Source organism: Takifugu flavidus, chromosome 4 (genome assembly GCF_003711565.1).
Source record: "Takifugu flavidus isolate HTHZ2018 chromosome 4, ASM371156v2, whole genome shotgun sequence".
NCBI lineage: Eukaryota > Metazoa > Chordata > Actinopteri > Tetraodontiformes > Tetraodontidae > Takifugu > Takifugu flavidus.
This window is the reverse complement of record NC_079523.1, coordinates 18,525,742-18,549,055: the sequence shown is the minus strand read 5'-3', so window position 1 is coordinate 18,549,055 and position 23,314 is coordinate 18,525,742. Positions and strand designations below refer to the sequence as shown.

Below are 23,314 nucleotides of genomic sequence, written 5' to 3'. Positions count from 1 at the left end.
AGTTTTAGCACAAAACATCATTATGCATTATAAATGAATAGGTCTTATTTAACTTTCTTATAGTCTGGCTTTAGTTATAGTTAATCGTCTTTCTAAGTGAAGTTTAGTTTATTTTTCTGCTCTTTGCTACTGATCCTAAAAGAACTTTAAACCCTCCCAGAATGCTTTAATGGTAGTAATATATACGCCATAAAGCTGTTGATTAGGTTTTAAAAGTGAAAGTATTCTGTTCAGACAGTATTATGCTGTTAACGTTGTTAGAGAGAACAGGATTAACAACATTTTTTGTGACAGGTGAAAAGCTCTTAGAGTTATTAGAGTTGTTCAACAGTCCAGGTTCAGCAGGTTTTGGTATTAGGTCATTATTATAATGAAAGCATAAAATTTAAGACAAATAATAAATAATCCACACAGGATCACAGGACACCAACAGGATTTTGGGTTCATGTTGCAGGTTTTCTCACAGTGGTTTATTGTTCTATGTTGTGGAACCACTGTGAAAGAAATGCAGGAGTGGGTGTCATTTCTTTCATCTATTTTAAATAGAGCAGTGATCTTTGAGGACTTGGATCATAGAAATAATTGAAGAGGGAAACAAAGGAGGGAAGTTAAAAAGTCCTGACTAGTATGTTTATGTAGCACCAGATAATTTAGTGGCTGAGCTGAAGACAGTCCTTTCACCATGTTGGCCTGTGGAAAACCAGTGTTGTGGGCCCGATGGACCAGCGTCCCCGTCGTTGCCGGACCACCGTTGGCCACCAGTTGGGTTTTGGGATCAAAGTGGGGGCGTTTCCTGTATCCGGTTCTCCTCACGGATCCATGACTACAACATGTTGCTGCAAGTGCAGAGACGTTTGCTCTGGAAAGAACTTTAGAGCACATTCAGTGCTGCAGGATGAGGGGCTGGAAAAGGTGCCAGTTCTTTTCTCACTGCAGGGAACAGTTAAAAAAAGCAGCTTAAACTCTGAAAACATGAAAATGATACAGAGACATCATTGATTTATTGATTCAGTTGTTATCCAGAATGGATTAGAAATGTTCCTGTTTGATAAAAATGCAGTGAATTGGGATTATTTAACTCCAACCTCTACAGATTATTTACCTTCATCACAGTCTCATCACTATTTCTGATGTTTCCTCAGGATGGACGAGGACAGAGCAGAGTCCACAGTGCCCAGCTGGGTGTCCCTGAAGAGTGACCAGTCCAAAGATTATATATTAAACTTCAGAAGTTCAGAGGAAATGTAAGAAAACTAAAGCGTGATGATGTGTTTGTGTGGCAGCTGTTAGTCACATTAACAGCAGCAGGTTGTGAGTTTATTATTGGAGATGTTTAACACTTAAACCTCAGACAGTCATATAGTTACAGACTTAATGTGAATATTGTTGATTAGAAACAAGAATCAGGTTTAAACTGAAAGATGAATTCAGACATAAATGCTGGAACAATATTGAGTCTTGATCAGGTTCTTTCATCCTATAAATCAAAGGACTAATAGAGATGTGTTTCATAGTGAGAGGGGGGAGCACATCCTATCAAACTGGGACCAGTCAGCTCCACCAGGAGAGTCCTCTTGTTCACAATCTGGAAGCAGATCTGGAGATGCTGAAATGAAGCCCAAACAAAGTAAAACTGTTCAATATGAGATTTAATTTGTGATGTCATGAATTTGTAGTTGTGTTGATGATTTATTATAGATGGAAATCATTGGTTTACTTATGTTCAGGAAGTGATCTGCAGGAGGTGATAGAAGGTCATAAGATGAGTCTGAAGAGAAGATGTGAACATGTGACTGAAGGAACTCATGAAGCAGGAAGTGGAACCCTGCTGAACAAGATCTACACTGAGCTCTACATCACTGAGGGACAAAGTGAGGAGGTGGACACACAACATGAGGTGAGACAGCTTGAGAGAACCTCCAAGAAGAACATCCAGGACACTCCAATCAAGTGCCAGGACATCTTCAAAGTCTTATCTGAGCAACAGAGACACATCAGAGTGGTTCTGACCAACGGTGTCGCCGGCGTTGGAAAAACCTTCTCAGTGCAGAAGTTCAGTCTGGACTGGGCAGAAGGTTTGGAGAACCAAGACATCAGTCTGGTGCTTCCGCTCTCATGCAGGGAGCTGAACTTGATCAGAGATGAGCAGCACAGTCTTCTCTCACTGCTTCATGTTTTCCATCCAACATTACAGAAGATCAGAGCAGAAGATCTGACTGTCTGGAAACTTCTGTTCATCTTTGATGGCCTGGATGAAAGCAGATTTTCACTGGTTTCAACAAGCATCAGCTCATCTCTGATGTCACACAAGTATCGTCCGTTGGCGTGCTCCTGGTGAACCTCATCCAGGGGAACCTGCTTCCCTCAGCTCTCATCTGGATCACCTCCAGACCTGCAGCAGCCTATCAGATTCCTCCCTCGTGTGTTGACAGGATCACAGAAGTACGAGGCTTCACTGACTCCCAGAAGGAGGAGTACTTCAGGAGGAGGTTCAGTGATGAAGATCTGTCCAAGAGATCATCTCACACATCAAGGCCTCCAGGAGCCTCCACATCATGTGTCTGATCCCAGTTTTCTGCTGGATCACTGCTATAGTTCTGGAGGACATGATGACCAGAGACCAGAGAGGAGAGCTGCCCCAAACCCTGACTGACCTCTACTCACACTTCCTGATGGTTCAGATAAAGAGGAAGAAGCAGAAGTATGGAGGAAAGCAGAGACCAGAGGAACTGACTGAGGCTGATAAAGAACTCCTTCTGAAGTTGGGTCGGCTGGCGTTTGAACATCTGGAGAAAGGAAACATCATGTTCTACTCAGAAGACCTGAGCGATGTGGACTGGACGTCTCCGAGGTGTCGGTGTACTCAGGAGTTTGTACAGAGATCTTCAAGAGAGAGAGTGTGATCTTCCAGAAATCAGTCTACTGCTTTGTTCATCTGAGCATTCAGGAGTTTCTGGCTGCCGTCTACATGTTCCACCGTTACACCAGGAAAGACACAGTGGTTATAAATCAGTTCCTAAAATATTCCAAACCAAACCCCTTTTCCAGGTTTACATTGATGTTTGCAAAAAACAATCCAGTCAAATCTCTTGATGACTTCCTCAGGAGAGCACTAATGAAATCTCTCAAAAGTGAAAATGGCCACCTGGACTTGTTTGTTCGCTTCCTTCATGGTCTCTCTCTGGAGTCCAATCAGAGGATCTGGGTGGACTGTTGGATCAGATGGAGAACCACCCAGAAACCATCCAGAAGGTCCTCAACAACCTGAAGGAGCTGAACAGTGATGGAATCTCCCCAGACAGAAGCATCAACATCTTCCACTGTCTGATGGAGATGAAGGATCAGTCAGTCCATCAGGAGATCCAAGAGTTCCTGAAGTCAGGGGAGATACCAGAGAGGAGACTGTCAGAGATCCACTGTTCAGCTCTGGCCTACCTGCTGCAGATGTCAGAGGAGGTTCTGGATGAGCTGAACCTGCAGCAGTACAACACCTCAGAGGAGGGACGACGTCGCCTGATTCCAGCTGTGAGGAACTGCAGGAAGGCCGAGTAAGTAAAGATTTTGGGGGCCGGACATCGGCGTTTAAATCAAGCGAGTGGATCATGTCAGGTAGCAATACCCCCTCCAGTGGTCATTCCTTCAATTCTTTATCTCCATTGCAGCGTCCATAAATTAAACAACAACAATTCATCCAGAAATGTTCAACACTGGCTGGATATAAGTTCAAAGGTCAATCCAGACAAACCAACATAAGGCAGGAATAATAGGAGCCACAAGTTAACTGACTATCATGAAATTACTGTCATGTCATTAAATAACTTTTGTTTGTTTGTATACATCGTATTCAAACGACAGAAAAACACATTTTAACTAATGACACGTGACTATTTTGCTTCATTTGTTCAACGTAAAAACAGCCGGCCTCGTTGGTTTAAATGGGTGTTTTAGGTCTTTGTGGCGGTTCCGTTTGGAGCCTTTATGTGACCCACAAAGTTGTTTGAGCCTTTCCACACCCGTTAGGTGGCAACTTCATCACTAGCAACAAAAGGTGCAGTGAAAATGATTTGAAGGGAAACAGGCAGATATAACAGAAGCTGAGGGCAATCGATGCAACCAGAGACTCTGATGTCATCGATCGGATCGCTGAATTAAGACTTGACGCACCATCGTACAAATTGGATGAAATGCAAAATATCCAAAGAGCCGATAGACAGATAAAAAGATGCACGTTTCTTTAAACCATTTGCTATAATCATTTTAAATATTGAGTAATTATGAGCTGTTCTAAAATAAGACAAATGTTGAGAATAATTCAGTTGCATTTCAGATCTGATGGTCGTTCAAACTGTTGCTCTACGGTGTTGAATTTAGCTTTTCCAGGAAATGAGCTACATTTGTGTTGAGGTAGATTCTCAGATGAGTTGATTAGAAATCCCAAAGTTTGACTCACTATTTTTGTTTCATACACAACAGACTGGCTGCTCGTTTTCTTTCAACGAGTCATTGGGAAGTTGTGGCCTCAGCAATGACGTCAAACCCTTCTCATCTACGGGAGCTGAGCTTAAGAGAGAACCAAAGCCTGAGAGATGATGCAGTAAAGTTACTGTCTTCTGCAATGATGCATCCAAACTGCAGACTGGAGACGCTCAGGTCAGGAGGCCTCTGTTGGTCTTTTCTAAATTTCTTTACATTTTCTGCTTTTCTCTTCATTTTCAGATTTAGAAATGTGTTTTATTTGCCCCATTTATTCCTTTTTCAGGCTGTCACACTGCAGTTTATCAGAGATCAGCTGGGACTCTCTGGCCTCGGCGCTGAGGTCCAATCCCTCCCATCTGAGGGTTCTGGACCTGAGCTCCATCAGTCTAGAGGATTCTGGGATGAAGCTGCTCTGTTCTGGACTGGAGAGTCTAAACTGTCAGCTGGAGACTCTCAGGTCAGCTTTCTTTTATCTTTGACATAACTAAACAATGAAAGGCTTCAAGATAAACTCCATTGACTTTTGGAGAAGAGAAGTGTAGTATGAGCATAAATGAGGCATTGAAAGTCAATTTTATAACTCTTTAACTATGTTGCTGTAATATCCCAGTTTATCAGTGGGGGGCCAGAGCTCTCATGACTCCAAGGGCCCTGATTAAATAATGAAATAAAATGAAATAATGATTTTGAGCAAGTGTAATATGACTTTTCCTCCAATAAGAGATCATTTCTTGCCATGATTCCTTTCCAGACTGAGTGACTGCAGTTTATCAGAGATCAGCTGTGACTCTCTGGCCTCGGCGCTGAGGTCCAATCCCTCCCATCTGAGGGTTCTGGACCTGAGCTACATCAGTCTAGAGGATCCAGCTGTGAAGCTGCTCTGTGGTTTTCTCCAGGATCCTCTCTGTAAGCTGGAGACTCTCAGGTCAGTCAGAGATGATCCAGTACTTTCCCAGGTGTAACTAGTTAGACAATAACTGTTTCCATGTTTGATCTTTGTTATAAACGTAGTGTTACAGTTCTCAGAAAAAAGACCCCACAGGACAGATTTGCAGTATTAAATTGGTTGTGGAAATCTGTCCCATGTGAGGATGGTCATCAATGACTAGAAAGGAAGTATCAGTTGTAGATTTGTCTTGTTTTATTTTAGGCTGGCCACAAAACCGCCCAAACATTCAGACCAATCAAAAATGGTTCTTCCTGTCTTTTAAAGATCAGAAGGAAAACTAGAAACCCCAAAAAGAAAGCTGCTGCAGTGTGCCATGCCCCTTCTCTACTGAGAAAAGCCATCCCAAAAAAGAGAAAAGCCCAAGTGTGAAGTGAGCGCCCTGTTAAACCTTGGTACCGAAAGCCTGCAGTCATTCTCATCTTAGGTGGCTTCATTCCAGCCAGAAGCCCAAACCTGCCTCCCTCTTAAAGGGGCAGCAGGTCAGTCCAACCACAGAAACCTTCATGAAGATCTGAAGCTTTCAGCATCCACAATTGTTGCACCTCACTTCCATTGGAGTCCAAATCAGAAGTCAACAAGTTGATTCTACACCGATTCTACACAATGCAACCATTTTAAAAAGGTTTCCATCCATAAGTTTTCACACATTTTTAGATAAATCTGTTTGTTCATTGCCTCCTTCTGTTGTAATGGTCATTAAAGAAAATGACCTTATTGGAGTTTTTCTCCTCACAAATATGACTTTCTATGAACGATGCAATGAATGCAGCTTGCAATCTAAGACAATATGGAAGTATGTGTATATAATAGTAGTGGAAGTAGCACATAAAATAATACATTTGCTCTTCTCATCGAATCTTTCTATGTTATTAAAGAAAAACCTGCTCTTAGACAACAACATCTAAGACATCAACCAAAAATCCTAATTTTCTACAATCTAATATAAAACAGTAGAGAAGAGTCTTTCTGCAGAGACACTGGTGGCAGGAATGCAGAAGTATCACTTGCTCAACTTGGAAGGTGGAGCAGAAACCACCAGCTGAGAAGGTCCTCAGCGAGAGGAAGTGGTGGAGAACCATGAAACTTGCTAAGCTCCACCTCAGCTCCAGAGACGGGCTGAGCTGGAGCTGTGGCACCAGGTATCGCCCAGAAGAGCCTCCAACAAACGAGCTCTTCTCTTGGGAGGAGAGGGCTTTGAATCTCAGCTCAGTGTGCTTGTCTCTAGTAGGTGGCAGCTGCACCTTTTCCTGAGGTCCTTGTTGATGCCCTGAGGGGAATTGATGCTCCTGCAATGTTTTCTGGCAGCATTGAGCTTGCAGTGGGGCAATCAAACACACTGTGGGGGGCTCTCTTTCCTTCTCTCATCTGGAGAACAAGTGACACCAGCTGCCAATCATTGTTGGAGAAATGTGCAGTCAGGGGAACGATGCGTCCAGACTATAGCCACCCTTCCAGCATCCAGCAGTGTCTAAAACTTTGATTTGGTTTCACCAGAGAGTGTAGGGATTGCAGGGTCGCTGCAGCATCGCCCACAAGCTGTCAGGAGTGGGTCGCTTTGTCCCAACTCCTGACAAGAGTTGAGTGCTATTGAGAAATGTGGTCTCACAAACTTGGAAGGTATTTTGACCCACACACACTTTACATACGCTGTAGATCTTGTCCAACCGCCCTGAAAGAACCCAAAATAGGAACATACGGCAGATAAGCCGGTGCAGGACCAGAGGTTTGTTGCTTGTAAGCTGTGTTTTGCTCTGGTACATGTTGATTTTTATTTGTCTTCTCTCAAAATAATTGTTATTTTAGACTAGAGGATGCAGATTATCAGAGACCAGCTGTGATTCTGTGGCCTCAGCTCTGAAGTCCAACCTCTCCCATCTGAGGGTTCTGGACCTGAGCTCCAACACGTTGAAGGATTCAGGAGTGAAGCGGCTCTGTTCTGGACTGGAGAGTCCAAACTGTAAACTGGAGAGGCTCAGGTCAGTCTTCATTTTTCTACCTATATACCAGCTGCTAAGATGGTGAAGTGAGGCTGTTCTCAACACTGCTGTGATGCACCACATTAAAAAATTCCTTGTAATATCGTGAATTCAGGTCTGACCCAACTGAGAACTAACGTAGGTTTAGTACTGACGCAGATAACATGCAGACCTGCACCGTATAACCTCATCCTGCATTTTTCAGATTGATTAAGTGCAGTTTATCAGAGATCAGCTGTGACTCTCTGGCCTCGGCGCTGAGGTCCAATCCCTCCCATCTCAGAGAACTGGACCTGAGTGGGAACCAGCTGCAGGATCCAGGAGTAAGCTGCTCTGTGGTTTTCTCCACTTTCCAAACTGCCGACTGGAAACTCTGGGGTAAACACCATTCTCAAAAATGTCCATTATTCCATCCGAGGGTCCTCACACTTTCTGAGTGTGTGTGTTGTGCCCAGTTCCTTCAGGAGGGGGGGCCACACGGGGACCACTTATTCATGATAAACTGATTTAAGGACAATGAAAAAGCCGTCAGATGGTAACCAAAATTAGACAAAACTAGGTGAGGGTGCCTGGTAGACACCAGCCAACGAGGAGGAGATGGTGAGGGAGACAGGAAGTCATCTAAGACAGGTTGTGCCTTTAAAGATGAGCCACAGGTGAGATGGATCTCCATGATGAGATGGGAGGGAAAGAGGTGGGAGAACCTGGGAAGAGTGAGGGCCAGAACAATATATATTCTCCTTTGGAACAGTGCAAACCTGAGAGGTTGGAATTGTGGTAATTACATATTACTATCATTTGTTAACCTGTAACTCAATTAAATATTTACAGATCATGCCTTTGATTAACCTTTCAGATTAATACTGGTTTCACTTATAACCTTATAAAAGTTTCCCTTCTTTATTTAGATTAAGGTACTGCCGTTTATCAGAGACCAGCTGTGGCTCTCTGGCCTCGGCGCTGAGGTCCAATCCCTCCCATCTCAGAGAACTGGACCTGAGTCAGAACGAGCTGCAGGATTCAGGAGTGAAGCTGCTGTCTGATCTCGTAGAGAATCCACACTATGGGCTGGAGACATTGAGACGGTAGCTGGTTGTAGCCAGTCAACTCCCGCTCATCTGCTGCATCACTCACTGACCACTGGTGAAGAGCATCTGTGGAAACATCTGCCGTCTACTCCCTCCATAGATGAAAAATTCAGTTTTTAAAAAGCGCTGGTGGACTTTCAGGAGATCAGTCGATGGTCGACAAAGCAGAAGCAGCTTCGCCTTGAAGTTAAATTAGTTCCTGGTATCACACAATGCATCTTTATAAAGTTCTAAATGGCTCCTCGGCCACTCTTATAAGCATGAAAACATTCTCTTAATTGTCTCTTCAAATGTCTGTATTATACGTTACTATTTTACATCATGCCTTCAGAATCTTTAGGGTTTAGTATTTACTGTCTCTGTGACATGGAGCATTGGAATATTTCAGCTGCAGCCAGCAAAAACCCATCAGAATGACGGCTATCGGTGGGAACCGCAGGTCATTTGACTTTAGTCAGTCTGTTAAATGTTATAGGATTTATTGCAATCTAATAAAAACTATGAATAAATGTGGGAAATAGGAAATAAAAAGAAGCAAAATGACCAAATAAATCTCCCATGAATACAGTAAATTTAAGATGAGAACCTGCTGCACTGTGCCGTGCCCCTTCTCTATTGAGAAAAGCCCAAGTGTGTCCTTCAGTCACCTCAGACATTCAGCCAGCTTTTAATACCTTTGTTCAAGCCCAGAACGCCCTGGATTATTCCCACTGAAGATGGAAAAGCAGGTGGAAAACATGAGTTATTGTTAACTGTACTGGTGTATGACTATAGCGCATTACTGGACCACTATAAACTTGTTGTTTGTGGTTTTTCTTTCTTTGTGGAGATAAACACGTTAAAAATAAATTGCACTGGTTCAGCAGTTGATCTTGTGTTCTTATTTGACCTGTACGACACAATTTCACAAAGCTAAACATACATTTTTACAGAATAGTTTTATCCTTCCGATTACCAGCACCAGCTATTCAGAATATCTAATGTAGTGGGTTTTAAAATGAACTGAATGATGTCTGCCTTGTCTCTCCTCTACCTGTCCTCCCCCTTCTCCTCCTCTCTCCCTACCCCCCCCCCATCAGCAGGAGGGTCCCCCCCCCCCCCCCCCCCCCCCCCCCATATGAGCCTGGTCCTGCTCAAGGTTTCTTCCTGTTAAAGGGGAGATTTTCCTGTTGATTGTTAGGGATCAGGCCCTGGGATTCTGCATAGCACCAAGTTTGACTACAACAGACATTACAAATAAAGATGATTTGATTTGATTTAAAATAAAAGAACTGCGCCTGAAAATGAAGCAGAAGCAATAAAAACCCAACACCAGCGAAGCTTTCGAAGAATCTCAGATATTGATGAAAAATTCTGGAAATCATGATGGAGAGATATTTTTCTCATGGCTCAAATTCCACAGCTATTAAGTGATTAAATGGATTTAATGGTGATATTCTGGAGTCCACAATTTCAGGTGAAGTTACACTGGGGAACAATTTGAAAATATCCTGTTGAAATTATTCTAAATTATTCTGATTAAAAATAAAATTGGCACGCTGATTCCAAAATTACAGTCATTTTCCCCCCCAGCCCGTCAAGTTTTGAAAGCTTCTCCTCCAGATCAGCAAATTTCCCCTAATGAGCTGGAGTCAGACTGGCCAGCTGATGACAACTGGATCAGCTCCGTTGGTGCCGTCACCATTAAGAGGTGTGTGCAGCCCCCAAAAGGTCAGTACTGTCAATATCCTATAGGGACACTTTGAACCAGAGGGGATCCTATAGATCAAAAAGTTGACACAGTTTGATTCCGCACCCAAAAACGAACATCTGTCAGACGAACTCCAGTTGTTTCCCAGTATTTCAGTTAAAACGTGGACCAAATTGTTCTGAAGAGAGGCGTTTGTGCTGGATATGACGCGATCCAACCACAAACACGGGACGTGTAGAGGAAGAAGAAGCGAAAGTGAAAGTTCTCAACTTCGGGCTCCATCTGGACTGACCGAGCCCTGATGGAAAACCTGTAATATTCAGGTAGCATTTGGTTCTTTCACTGCTGTCGTCTCGAATCAATGTTCCGCTGCGAGATGCGGCTTAATAAGCTGCGTGTTCGCAATGAGCGTGCGCGTGTTTCGGACGCACATTGCGGCTGGTCGACGGGAATGTTGTGACGGATGATCAAACTTTGTACCGTGTTTCCTCTAACTGCGTTTTCCGCTAACCCTGAGCCAACATTTTAGAGGTTGAGGAAGCACATTTTAATACTCACAATAAGTCGACAATATTATTTGCAGTTAGTGGAAAAATCCACGGAAAGAGGGACACAAACGCGACAGTTTTAGCCTCCTCTCTTTGTCCCTCCACCAGGGGACAATCAATCCTTTATTTAAAAAAGGAGAGTATGTAAAGAGGGAGAGATCAAGGCATTCCATTTTATTGTTTTAACAACTGGTCTTTGTGGAATATGAATTTGTTATTATGGATTTATGAAATGTGTTCTGTTTTGAATGAAGCAGTCAAGAAAACGAAACGAAACCTAAACCCATGGTGTTTTGATATTTTTGGTCCTGTACATGTGGTCAGATAAGATTAGTCTGAGCAGAATTGGGTGTTTTTTGCCCTTTGCTGTGTGTCATCTATTCTATTCAGCATGTTGGGTTGCTTGACTTCTGTTGGGTTGTGGCAACTTGATGCATCACTTCTGAGATATTGACACACCTTTTTCCTGAGGCTGGCTCCAATGCTGCCAACACACCTGGCCATGGATATGGTGGGACTTCTGTGATGAGTGGGGTCAGAGGTGGTGGACAAGCTCTGCTCCAAAACAAGCTTGCTAGATATGTTTGGGATCTCCTCCGCCACAACCACCAGCTGCAACTAGTAGCTGTGCACGCCATGCAGAGTTTTGACCTCTAGGTCAGGCTACAAATGTTTTTTCCAGCACCATCATGTGTTGGTGAGAAACATGATGCGCCTGATCAAAAAAGCTGCTTGTAATCTGACAGACGAGCCATGATGAGATGTCAAGGTGCGTTGTTGAAAATGAAGATCCTCTTCTTGGAATCCTGTCTGAGATGACAGAAGATGATGCTGCATTTGACCCACTTTGATGATGTGATGACGTATTTCTGTTTAGTTTTGAATGCATTCTCATCTTATTTGTTGAATTTAATGTTGAGAACTGACATCTTGAAAGAATTTAGGTTTTCTTGTAAACCATAACCAGATAAAAAATGATTTAATTTGTATTTGTGTGCGTCCGTCTGATGCCACCGCACCTTTTGAAACACCCAGGAGAAACATTTTTTCCACAACTATTTTATATTTAACATGGTGTAAACTTTTAAGATGTCCCAAAACTTTTTTCCAATATATATGTGGCCTGTATGATGTACAGGGTGACATCATATAATAGATTTTGATGTGAATGAGCCGACAATACGTCATTGGACAGACCTCTGCTTGTCTTCATGCTGAGAATCATGTTCTTTAATCTTCTTTTCTGTGTCAGCAGACTGTTCCTGCTTAACCGTTTAGACTCACATTTAAAAATGAGCGAATGTGTGATGGAAGAGGAAGAGAGAGCAAAGTCCGTAGTGCCCAGCTGTGTCTCCATGAAGAGCAACAGGTCCAAAGACGACCCTGAAAACTTCAGTATTGGACCTCAAGGCTCACCTTTAAAGTAAGGTTTTCTGAACCACATAACTCTGCCTTAGAACATTTCACAACCATACAAAACATCATTTTGTAGGTATTAGCCTCTACTATCGTGAAAAATGAAATTCATCAGCTCTTTAAAATGAAACGGTGCACAGTCCTTTCACCATGTTGGCCTGTGGAAAACCAGTGTTGTGGGCCCGATGGACCAGCGTCCCCGTCGTTGCCGGACCACCGTTGGCCACCAGTTGGGTTTTGGGATCAAAGTGGGGGCGTTTCCTGTATCCGGTTCTCCTCACGGATCCATGACTACAACATGTTGCTGCAAGTGCAGAGACGTTTGCTCTGGAAAGAACTTTAGAGCACATTCAGTGCTGCAGGATGAGGGGCTGGAAAAGGTGCCAGTTCTTTTCTCACTGCAGGGAACAGTTAAAAAAAGCAGCTTAAACTCTGAAAACATGAAAATGATACAGAGACATCATTGATTTATTGATTCAGTTGTTATCCAGAATGGATTAGAAATGTTCCTGTTTGATAAAAATGCAGTGAATTGGGATTATTGAACTACAACCTCTCCAGATTATTTACCTTCATCACAGTCTCATCACTATTTCTGATGTTTCCTCAGGATGGACGAGGACAGAGCAGAGTCCACAGTGCCCAGCTGGGTGTCCCTGAAGAGTGACCGGTCCAAAGGTGGAGGAATAAACTTCAGAAGTTCAGAGGAAATGTAAGAAAACTAAAGCGTGATGATGTGTTTGTGTGGCAGCTGTTAGTCACATTAACAGCAGCAGGTTGTGAGTTTATTATTGGAGATGTTTAACACTTAAACCTCAGACAGTCATATAGTTACAGACTTAATGTGAATATTGTTGATTAGAAACAAGAATCAGGTTTAAACTGAAAGATGAATTCAGACATAAATGCTGGAACAATATTGAGTCTTGATCAGGTTCTTTCATCCTATAAATCAAAGGACTAATAGAGATGTGTTTCATAGTGAGAGGGGGGAGCACATCCTATCAAACTGGGACCAGTCAGCTCCACCAGGAGAGTCCTCTTGTTCACAATCTGGAAGCAGATCTGGGGATGCTGAAATGAAGCCCAAACAAAGTAAAACTGTTCAATATGAGATTTAATTTGTGATGTCATGAATTTGTAGTTGTGTTGATGATTTATGATAGATGGAAATCATTGGTTTACTTGTGTTCAGGAAGTGATCTGCAGGAGGTGATAGAAGGTCATAAGATGAGTCTGAAGAGAAGATGTGAACATGTGACTGAAGGAACTCATGAAGCAGGAAGTGGAACCCTGCTGAACAAGATCTACACTGAGCTCTACATCACTGAGGGACAAAGTGAGGAGGTGGACACACAACATGAGGTGAGACAGCTTGAGAGAACCTCCAAGAAGAACATCCAGGACACTCCAATCAAGTGCCAGGACATCTTCAAAGTCTTATCTGAGCAACAGAGACACATCAGAGTGGTTCTGACCAACGGTGTCGCCGGCGTTGGAAAAACCTTCTCAGTGCAGAAGTTCAGTCTGGACTGGGCAGAAGGTTTGGAGAACCAAGACATCAGTCTGGTGCTTCCGCTCTCATGCAGGGAGCTGAACTTGATCAGAGATGAGCAGCACAGTCTTCTCTCACTGCTTCATTTTCCATCCAACATTACAGAAGATCAGAGCAGAAGATCTGACTGTCTGGAAACTTCTGTTCATCTTTGATGGCCTGGATGAAAGCAGATTTTCACTGGGTTTCAACAAGCATCAGCTCATCTCTGATGTCACACAAGTATCGTCCGTTGGCGTGCTCCTGGTGAACCTCATCCAGGGGAACCTGCTTCCCTCAGCTCTCATCTGGATCACCTCCAGACCTGCAGCAGCCTATCAGATTCCTCCCTCGTGTGTTGACAGGATCACAGAAGTACGAGGCTTCACTGACTCCCAGAAGGAGGAGTACTTCAGGAGGAGGTTCAGTGATGAAGATCTGTCCAAGAGAATCATCTCACACATCAAGGCCTCCAGGAGCCTCCACATCATGTGTCTGATCCCAGTTTTCTGCTGGATCACTGCTATAGTTCTGGAGGACATGATGACCAGAGACCAGAGAGGAGAGCTGCCCAAACCCTGACTGACCTCTACTCACACTTTCTGAGGGTTCAGATAAAGAGGAAGAAGCAGAAGTATGGAGGAAAGCAGAGACCAGAGGAACTGACTGAGGCTGATGAAGAACTCCTTCTGAAGTTGGGTCGGCTGGCGTTTGAACATCTGGAGAAAAGAAACATCATGTTCTACTCAGAAGACCTGGAGCGATGTGGACTGGACGTCTCCGAGGTGTCGGTGTACTCAGGAGTTTGTACAGAGATCTTCAAGAGAGAGAGTGTGATCTTCCAGAAATCAGTCTACTGCTTTGTTCATCTGAGCATTCAGGAGTTTCTGGCTGCCGTCTACATGTTCCACCGTTCCACCAGGAAAGACACAGCGGTTATAAATCAGTTCCTAAAATATTTGAAACCAAAACCTTTTCCTGGTTTCATGGTTGTTCACAAATAACGATCCAGCCATATCTCTTGATGACTTCCTCAGGAGAGCACTAATGAAATCTCTCAAAAGTGAAAATGGCCACCTGGACTTGTTGTTCGCTTCCTTCATGGTCTCTCTCTGGAGTCCAATCAGAGGATCTTGGGTGGACTGTTGGATCAGAGGAACAGCCACCCAAAAACCATCCAGAAGGTCCTCAACAACCTGAAGAGATGAAGAAGGAGAACAGTGGTGGAAGCTCCCCAGACAGAAGCATCAACATCTTCCACTGTCTGATGGAGATGAAGGATCAGTCAGTCCATCAGGAGATCCAAGAGTTCCTGAAGTCAGGGAAGAAATCAGAGAGGAAACTGTCAGAGATCCACTGTTCAGCTCTGGCCTACCTGCTGCAGATGTCAGAGGAGGTTCTGGATGAGCTGAACCTGCTGCAGTACAACTCCTCAGATGAGGGACGACGTCGCCTGATTCCAGCTGTGAGGAACTGCAGGAAGGTCGAGTAAGTAAAGATTTCTGGGGCCGGACATCGGCGTTTAAATCAAGCGAGTGGATCATGTCAGGTAGCAATACCCCCTCCAGTGGTCATTCCTTCAATTCTTTATCTCCATTGCAGCGTCCATAAATTAAAAAAAACAACAATTCATCCAGAAATGTTCAACACTGGCTGGATATAAGTTCAAAGGTCAATCCAGACAAACCAACATAAGGCAGGAATAATAGGAGCCACAAGTTAACTGACTATCATGAAATTACTGTCATGTCATTAAATAACTTTTGTTTGTTTGTATACATCGTATTCAAACAACAGAAAAACACATTTTAACTAATGACACGTGACTATTTTGCTTCATTTGTTCAACGTAAAAACAGCCGGCCTCGTTGGTTTAAATGGGTGTTTTAGGTCTTTGTGGCGGTTCCGTTTGGAGCCTTTATGTGACCCACAAAGTTGTTTGAGCCTTTCCACACCCGTTAGGTGGCAACTTCATCACTAGCAACAAAAGGTGCAGTGAAAATGATTTGAAGGGAAACAGGCAGATATAACAGAAGCTGAGGGCAATCGATGCAACCAGAGACTCTGATGTCATCGATCGGATCGCTGAATTAAGACTTGACGCACGATCGTACAAATTGGATGAAATGCAAAATATCCAAAGAGCCGATAGACAGATAAAAAGATGCACGTTTCTTTGAACCATTTGCTATAATCATTTTAAATATTGAGTAATTATGAGCTGTTCTAAAATAAGACAAATGTTGAGAATAATTCAGTTGCATTTCAGATCTGATGGTCGTTCAAACTGTTGCTCTACGGTGGTGAATTTAGCTTTTCCAGGAAATGAGCTACATTTGTGTTGAGGTCGATTCTCAGATAAGTTGATGAGAAATCCCAAAGTTTGACTCACTATTTTTGTTTCATACACAACAGACTGTCTGGTAGTGTTCTTTCAAAGAGTGATTGTGAAGTTGTGGCCTCAGCAATGACGTCAAACCCTTCTCATCTACGGGAGCTGGACTTAAGCTGGAACCAAAGCCTGACAGATGCCGACGTAGAGTTACTGTCTTCTGCAATGATGCATCCAAACTGCAGACTGGAGACGCTCAGGTCAGGAGGCCTCTGTTGGTCTTTTCTAAATTTCTTTACATTTTCTGCTTTTCTCTTCATTTTCAGATTTAGAAATATGTTTTTATTTGCCCCATTTATTCCTTTTCCAGGCTGTCACACTGCAGTTTATCAGAGATCAGCTGTGGCTCTCTGGCCTCGGCGCTGAGGTCCAATCCCTCCCATCTGAGGGTTCTGGACCTGAGTCAGAACCAGCTGAAGGATCCAGCAGTGAAGCTGCTCTGTGGTGCTCTCCAGGATCCTCTCTGTAAGCTGGAGACTCTCAGGTCAGTCAGAGATGATCCAGTACTTTCCCAGGTGTAACTAGTTAGACAATAAATGTTTACATGTTTGATCTTTGTTATAAACGTAGTGTTACAGTTCTCAGAAAAAAGACCGCACAGGACAGATTTGCAGTATTAAATTGGTTGTGGAAATCTGTCCCATGTGAGGATGGTCATCAATGACTAGAAAGGAAGTATCAGTTGGAGATTTGTCTTGTTTTATTTTAGGCTGGCCACAAAACAACCCAAACATTCAGACAACTCAAAAATGGTTCTTCCTGTCTTTTAAAGATCAGAAGGAAAACTAGCAAACCCAAAAAGAAAGCTGCTGCAGTGTGCCATGCCCCTTCTCTACTGAGAAAAGCCATCCCAAAAAAGAGAAAAGCCCAATGTGAAGTGAGCACCCTGTTAAACCTTGGTACCGAAAGCCTGCAGTCATTCTCATCTTAGGTGGCTTCATTCCAGCCAGAAGCCCAAACCTGCCTCCCTCTTAAAGGGGCAGCAGGTCAGTCCAACCACAGAAACCTTCATGAAGATCTGAAGCTTTCAGCATCCACAATTGTTGCACCTCACTTCCATTGGAGTCCAAATCAGAAGTCAACAAGTTGATTCTACACCGATTCTACACAATGCAACCATTTTAAAAAGGTTTCCATGCATAAGTTTTCACGAATATTTAGATAAATCTGTTTGTTCATCGCCTCCTTCTTTTGTAATGGTCATTAAAGAAAATGACCTTATTGGAGTTTTTCTCCTCACAGATATGACTTTCTATGAACGATGCAATAAATGCAGCTTGCAATCTAAGACAATATGGAAGTATGTGTATATAATAGTAGTGGAAGTAGCTCATAAAATAATACATTTGCTTTCTGTGTAAATTCTCAGTCATCCAGGTCATTGTATCCAAGGTAGTTTTCTCTGTCAACTGGACTGGGTTTCTTCTCTTGAAGACGTTTCGCCTTCTATCCAGAAGGCTTCTTCAGTTCTGAGCTTCAGAACTTCTCTTGAAGACGTTTCGCCTTCTATCCAGAAGCTTCTTCAGTTCTGAGCTTCAGAACTGAAGAAGCCTTCTGGATAGAAGGCGAAACGTCTTCAAGAGAAGAAACCCAGTCCAGTTGACAGAGAAAACTACCTTGAATACATTTGCTCTTCTCATCAAATCTTTCTATATTAAAGAAAAACCTGCTCTTAGTCAACAACATCTAAGACATCAACCAACCAAAAATCCTAATTTTATACAATATAATATAAAACAGTAGAGAAGAGTCTTTCTGCAGAGACCCTGGTGGCAGGCATGCAGAAGTATCACCTGCTCAACTTGGAAGGTGGAGCAGAAACCACCAGCTGAGAAGGTCCTCAGCGAGAGGAAGTGGTGGAGAACCATGAAACTTGCTAAGCTCCACCTCAACTCCAGAGACGGGCTGAGCTGGAGCTGTGGCACCAGGTATCGCCCAGAAGAGCCTCCAACAAACAAGCTCTTCTCTTGGGAGGAGAGGGCTTTGAATCTCAGCTCAGTGTGCTTGTCTCTAGTAGGTGGCAGCTGCACCTTTTCCTGAGGTCCTTGTTGATGCCCTGAGGGGAATTGATGCTCCTGCAATGTTTTCTGGCAGCATTGAGCTTGCAGTGGGGCAATCAAACACACTGTGGGGGGGCTCTCTTTCCTTCTCTCATCTGGAGAACAAGTGACACCAGCTGCCCATCATTGTTGGAGAAATGTGCAGTCAGGGGAACTGTGCGTCCAGACTATAGCCACCCTTCCAGCATCCAGCAGTGTCTAAAACCTTTGATTTGGTTTCACCAGAGAGTGTAGGGATTGCAGGGTCGCTGCAGCATCGCCCACAAGCTATCAGGAGTGGGTCGCTTTGTCCCAACTCCTGACAAGAGTTGAGTGCTATTGAGAAATGTGGTCTCACAAACTTGGAAGGTATTTTGACCTACACACACTTTACATACGCTGTAGATCTTGTCCAACCGCCCTGAAAGAACCCAAAATACGAACATACGGCAGATAAGCCGGTGCAGGACCAGAGGTTTGTTGCTTGTAAGCTGTGTTTTGCTCTGGTACATGTTGATTTTTATTTGTCTTCTCTCAAAATAATTGTTATTTTAGCCTATGGGACTGCAGTTTATCAGAGACCTGCTGTGATTCTGTGGCCTCAGCTCTGAAGTCCAACCTCTCCCATCTGAGGGTTCTGGACCTGAGCTACAACCCGTTGCAGGATTCAGGAGTGAAGCGGCTCTGTTCTGGACTGGAGAGTCCAAACTGTAAACTGGAGAGGCTCAGGTCAGTCTTCATTTTTCTACCTATATACCAGCTGCTAAGATGGTGAAGTGAGGCTGTTCTCAACACTGCTGTGATGCACCACATTAAAAAAATTCCTTGGAATATCGTGAATTCAGGTCTGACCCAACTAAGAACTAACGTAGGTTTAGTACTGACACAGATAACATGCAGACCTGCACCATATAACCTCATCCTGCATTTTTCAGATTAAACTACTGCAGGTTATCAGAGATCAGCTGTGGCTCTCTGGCCTCGGCGCTGAGGTCCAATCCCTCCCATCTCAGAGAACTGGACCTGAGTCACAACCAGCTGCAGGATTCAGGAGTGAAGCTGCTCTGTGGTTTTCTCCACTTTCCAAACTGCCGACTGGAAACTCTGAGGTAAACACCATTCTCAAAAATGTCCATTATTCCATCCGAGGGTCCTCACACTTTCTGAGTGTGTGTGTTGTGCCCAGTTCCTTCAGGAGGGAGGGCCACACGGGGACCACTTATTCATGATAAATTGATTTAAGGACAATGAAAAAGCCCACAGATGGTAACCAAAATTAGACAAAACTAGGTGAGGGTGCCTGGTAGACACCAGCCAACGAGGAGGGAGATGGTGGGGGAGACAGGAAGTCATCTAAGACAGGTTGTGCCTTTAAAGATGAGCCACAGGTGAGATGGATCTCCATGATGAGATGGGAGGGAAAGAGGTGGGAGAACCTGGGAAGAGTGAGGGCCAGAACAATATATATTCTCCTTTGGAACAGTGCAAACCTGAGAGGTTGGAATTGTGGTAATTACATATTACTATCATTTTTTAACCTGTAACTAAATTAAATATTTACAGATCATGCCTCTGATTAACCTTTCAGATTAATACTGGTTTCACTTATAACCTTATAAAAGTTTCCCTTCTTTATTTAGATTAAGGTACTGCAGGTTATCAGAGATCAGCTGTGACTCTTTGGCCTCGGCGCTGAGGTCCAATCCCTCCCATCTCAGAGAACTGGACCTGAGTGGGAACCAGCTGCAGGATTCAGGAGTGAAGCTGCTGTCTGATCTCGTAGAGAATCCAGACTATGGGCTGGAGACATTGAGACATGGCTGGTTGGAGCCAGTCAACTCCCGCTCATCTGCTGCATCACTCACTGACCACTGGTGAAGAGCATCTGTGGAAACATCTGCCGTCTACTCCCTCCATAGATGAGAAATTCAGTTTTTAAAAAGCGCTGGTGGACTTTCAGGAGATCAGTCGATGGTCGACAAAGCAGAAGCAGCTTCGCCTTGAAGTTAAATTAGTTCCTGGTATCACACAATGCATCTTTATAAAGTTCTAAATGGCTCCTCGCCCACTCTTAGAAGCATGAAAACATTCTCTTAATTGTCTCTTCAAATGTCTGTATTATACGTTACTATTTTACATCATGCCTTCAGAATCTTTAGGGTTTAGTATTTACTGTCTCTGTGACATGGAGCATTGGAATATTTCAGCTGCAGCCAGCAAAAACCCATCAGAATGACGGCTATCGGTGGGAACCGCAGGTCATTTGACTTTATTCAGTCTGTTAAATGTTATAGGATTTATTGCAATCTAATTAAAACTATGAATAAATGTGGGAAATAGGAAATAAAAAGAAGCAAAATGACCAAATAAAACTCCCATGAATACTGTAAATTTAAAGATGTCAAGAATGGAATATCAGCTTAAATGGAATCAAACATAAAGTGAAAAGGCCTCCTTTAAGTTTACTGCAAAAATAAACACTAAATCAAGAGCAACACGTGCCAAAAACATCTCATTCTCTCTTCTGTCTCCACTCATTCTTTTATATTCTCTTAAGATAATGGGGACGGGGTCGTGTGATAACAAAACAACCTAATTGGGGACTATATTTTTGTTGCAAGAACTTTGGCTCTTCAGAAGTTTCTATGTTGGCTTCCACAGATTGTGCATCCACTAGAAACTCAGTGTTTTTGAGGAACTACCAGGAGCGGCTGGAGTGGAGGCCAATGACGCTATAGCTACATATAGCTACATATAGATCACCGTTATCCTCAACCCAAAAGACCACCAGTTGGCGCAGCAATACTAAAGATAGGAGGTTGTGGTCGTTGTGCAGACGCGGAGTAATATCACGCACAAACGTGCCCTATGTTCTATATACCGTATGTTCGCGACCAAAGGGCGCACCGTATTAAAAGGTGCAGCCTCAGTTACGGGTGCTATTTCTGTATTTAACACATACATCAGGCGCTCTGGATTATAGGGCGCGGGCATGGTAAAACATACCGCTACGATAGCTTAAAACATGCATGCTAGCGCGTATTTAGCAATTTTGCAAAAGCCGGGAACCACAACAATGTTTCCAAAATTAATGGCTGAGCCATCGGATTTCTGTGTGTAGGAGCAGGTCACCATATTCAGTTGGCAGCTCCTCCAACAGAACCTTGAATGTTCTGAGCTGTTTCGCTCTGGAGCGGATGCTGTTTCTGATCTTCACCACAGGAGTCATCACGCGCTCAAAGCCCATCACTCTGGCACATGAGGCCTACAGACAGTAGGAGCCCCGTCTGTAGTGGGCCGCTCACAGCGGGAGCCCCGTCTGTAGTCGGCTGCTCAGGTTTCAAATCTCTTCTCAATATTCATCATCTGAACTGGAATCTGAAAATTCAAAGTTTCATGTTTGTAAATGAGATTCGGTTGAAGGTTTTGCCGAAGACTGTGGACTTCAAACCTTGGTCTTTTCATCCACCATGAATAAGTCCTCCTTGGTCAGATCTGGATCAAACGGAGTTTCCCATTTTCCTGTTTTACAAGTCATGGAATCACAGTTTAACGACATAAAAGAGCGACAGCGACAGCGACAGCAGTCTGTCAGACTTCCCGACCTACATTAGACGGAGCAAGGTGACGGTGGAGCACAGGCAGCACACCACCGCAGGAACCCAGCATGCATGTTTGGATGCAGAGCTTAAAGGAGACAGCAGAAGCAGATGTGATGAGGAACCCCTGGAATCACATCCCCATGTGGCGCTGCCCAGACTGAGCACAGGCGGAGAGGAAAACACTCCAGATGGGTCAAACAGCTTCTGCAGCATCCGTCCCATTGATGCTGATGACCGTGAGCAGGAGCAGAACCAGTGGGCAACAGATGAGCCTGGTCCATCCACTGTGCTGCAAACCAGGTTATTAACACCTCCTCCTGAACCAGAGCCTGGTTTATTACCAACACCTCCTCCTGGGCCAGAGCCTGGTTTATTACCAACACCTCCTCCTGGGCCAGAGCCTGGTTTATTACCACCATCCTCCTGGACTAGAGCCTAGTTTATTACCACCACCTCCTCCTGGACTAGAGCCTAGTTTATTACCACCACCTCCTCCTGGACTAGAGCCTAGTTGATTACCACCACCTCCTCCTGGACTAGAGCCTGGTTTATTACCAACACACGCCGCCTCCTGGACCAGAGCCTGGTTTATTACCAACACCTCCTCCTGAACCAGAGCCTGGTTTATTACCACCACCTCCTCCTGAACCAGAGCCTGGTTTATTACCAACACCGCCTCCTGGACCAGAGCCTGGTTTATTACCAACACCTCCTCCTGAACCAGAGCCTGGTTTATCACCAACACCTCCTCCTGAACCAAAGTCTGGTTTATCACCACCACACCTCCCACTACAGACGGGGCTCCCGCTGTGAGCGGCCGACTACAGACGGGGCTCCCGCTATGAGCGGCAGACTACAGACGGGGCTCCCGCTGTGAGCGGCCCACTACAGACGGGGCTCCCGCTGTGAGCGGCAGACTACAGACGGGGCTCCCGCTGTGAGCGGCAGACTACAGACGGGGCTCCCGCTGTGAGCGGCCGACTACAGACGGGGCTCCCGCTGTGAGCGGCAGACTACAGACGGGGCTCCCGCTGTGAGCGGCAGACTACAGCCGGGGCTCCCGCTTTGATTGGCCGACTACAGACGGGGCTCCCGCTAGGAGCGGCCGACTACAGACGGGGCTCCCGCTGTGAGCGGCCGACTACAGACCAAGACCCAGTGTCGCTTTATAGGACGCAGAGAGGAAGCCGTCACCTCTTCCTGAGATCGAGGAGGCCAACTTCCCTTCTCTTTCTGCGGTGAATGTTTCCGTAGCAACCGTACCTGCAACTGAGAACAAGGTACATTTACTAATAATGTCAGAAACACTCACTGTCAGACGCAACCTTGTTTTATTTGAATCGTCCTGAACTGCGTGAACAGAGTCTTCTCAAAGCCAGCAAGCCGGGTTATTCAGGGTCCGTGAGGTCACAGAATTGTCAGCCAATATTAATCTGGTTTTACCAGAGCTGCTGCAACGATGCTCATGTTGGAAACTAAATCCTTGTGCTCTGACTTTTCAGGTCGGCCCCAAACTGACATATGCACAGGTCTGTCGGATGCCACCCAGTAAGCGTGCCCCATCCCCAGACCTTCGCCCACCCTACCCAGACCTTAGCCCACCC

The 23,314-nt window shown here is 44.4% G+C and overlaps 1 protein-coding gene, 1 long non-coding RNA gene and 1 pseudogene across 26 annotated transcripts in view; 1 reads left to right on the top strand and 2 right to left on the bottom strand.

The window, feature by feature from the left end:
• LOC130523562 (NACHT, LRR and PYD domains-containing protein 12-like) overlaps positions 1 to 23,314 on the bottom strand; it is a 669,815-nt gene that overhangs the window by 114,688 nt on the left and 531,813 nt on the right. The window lies entirely within an intron of this gene.
• The window catches only part of LOC130523563 (NACHT, LRR and PYD domains-containing protein 12-like), a 401,914-nt pseudogene that overhangs the window by 177,925 nt on the left and 200,675 nt on the right, over positions 1 to 23,314 (top strand).
• LOC130523612 (uncharacterized) overlaps positions 1 to 23,314 on the bottom strand; it is a 90,428-nt gene that overhangs the window by 3,047 nt on the left and 64,067 nt on the right. The gene's annotated exons all lie outside the window — the stretch shown is intronic.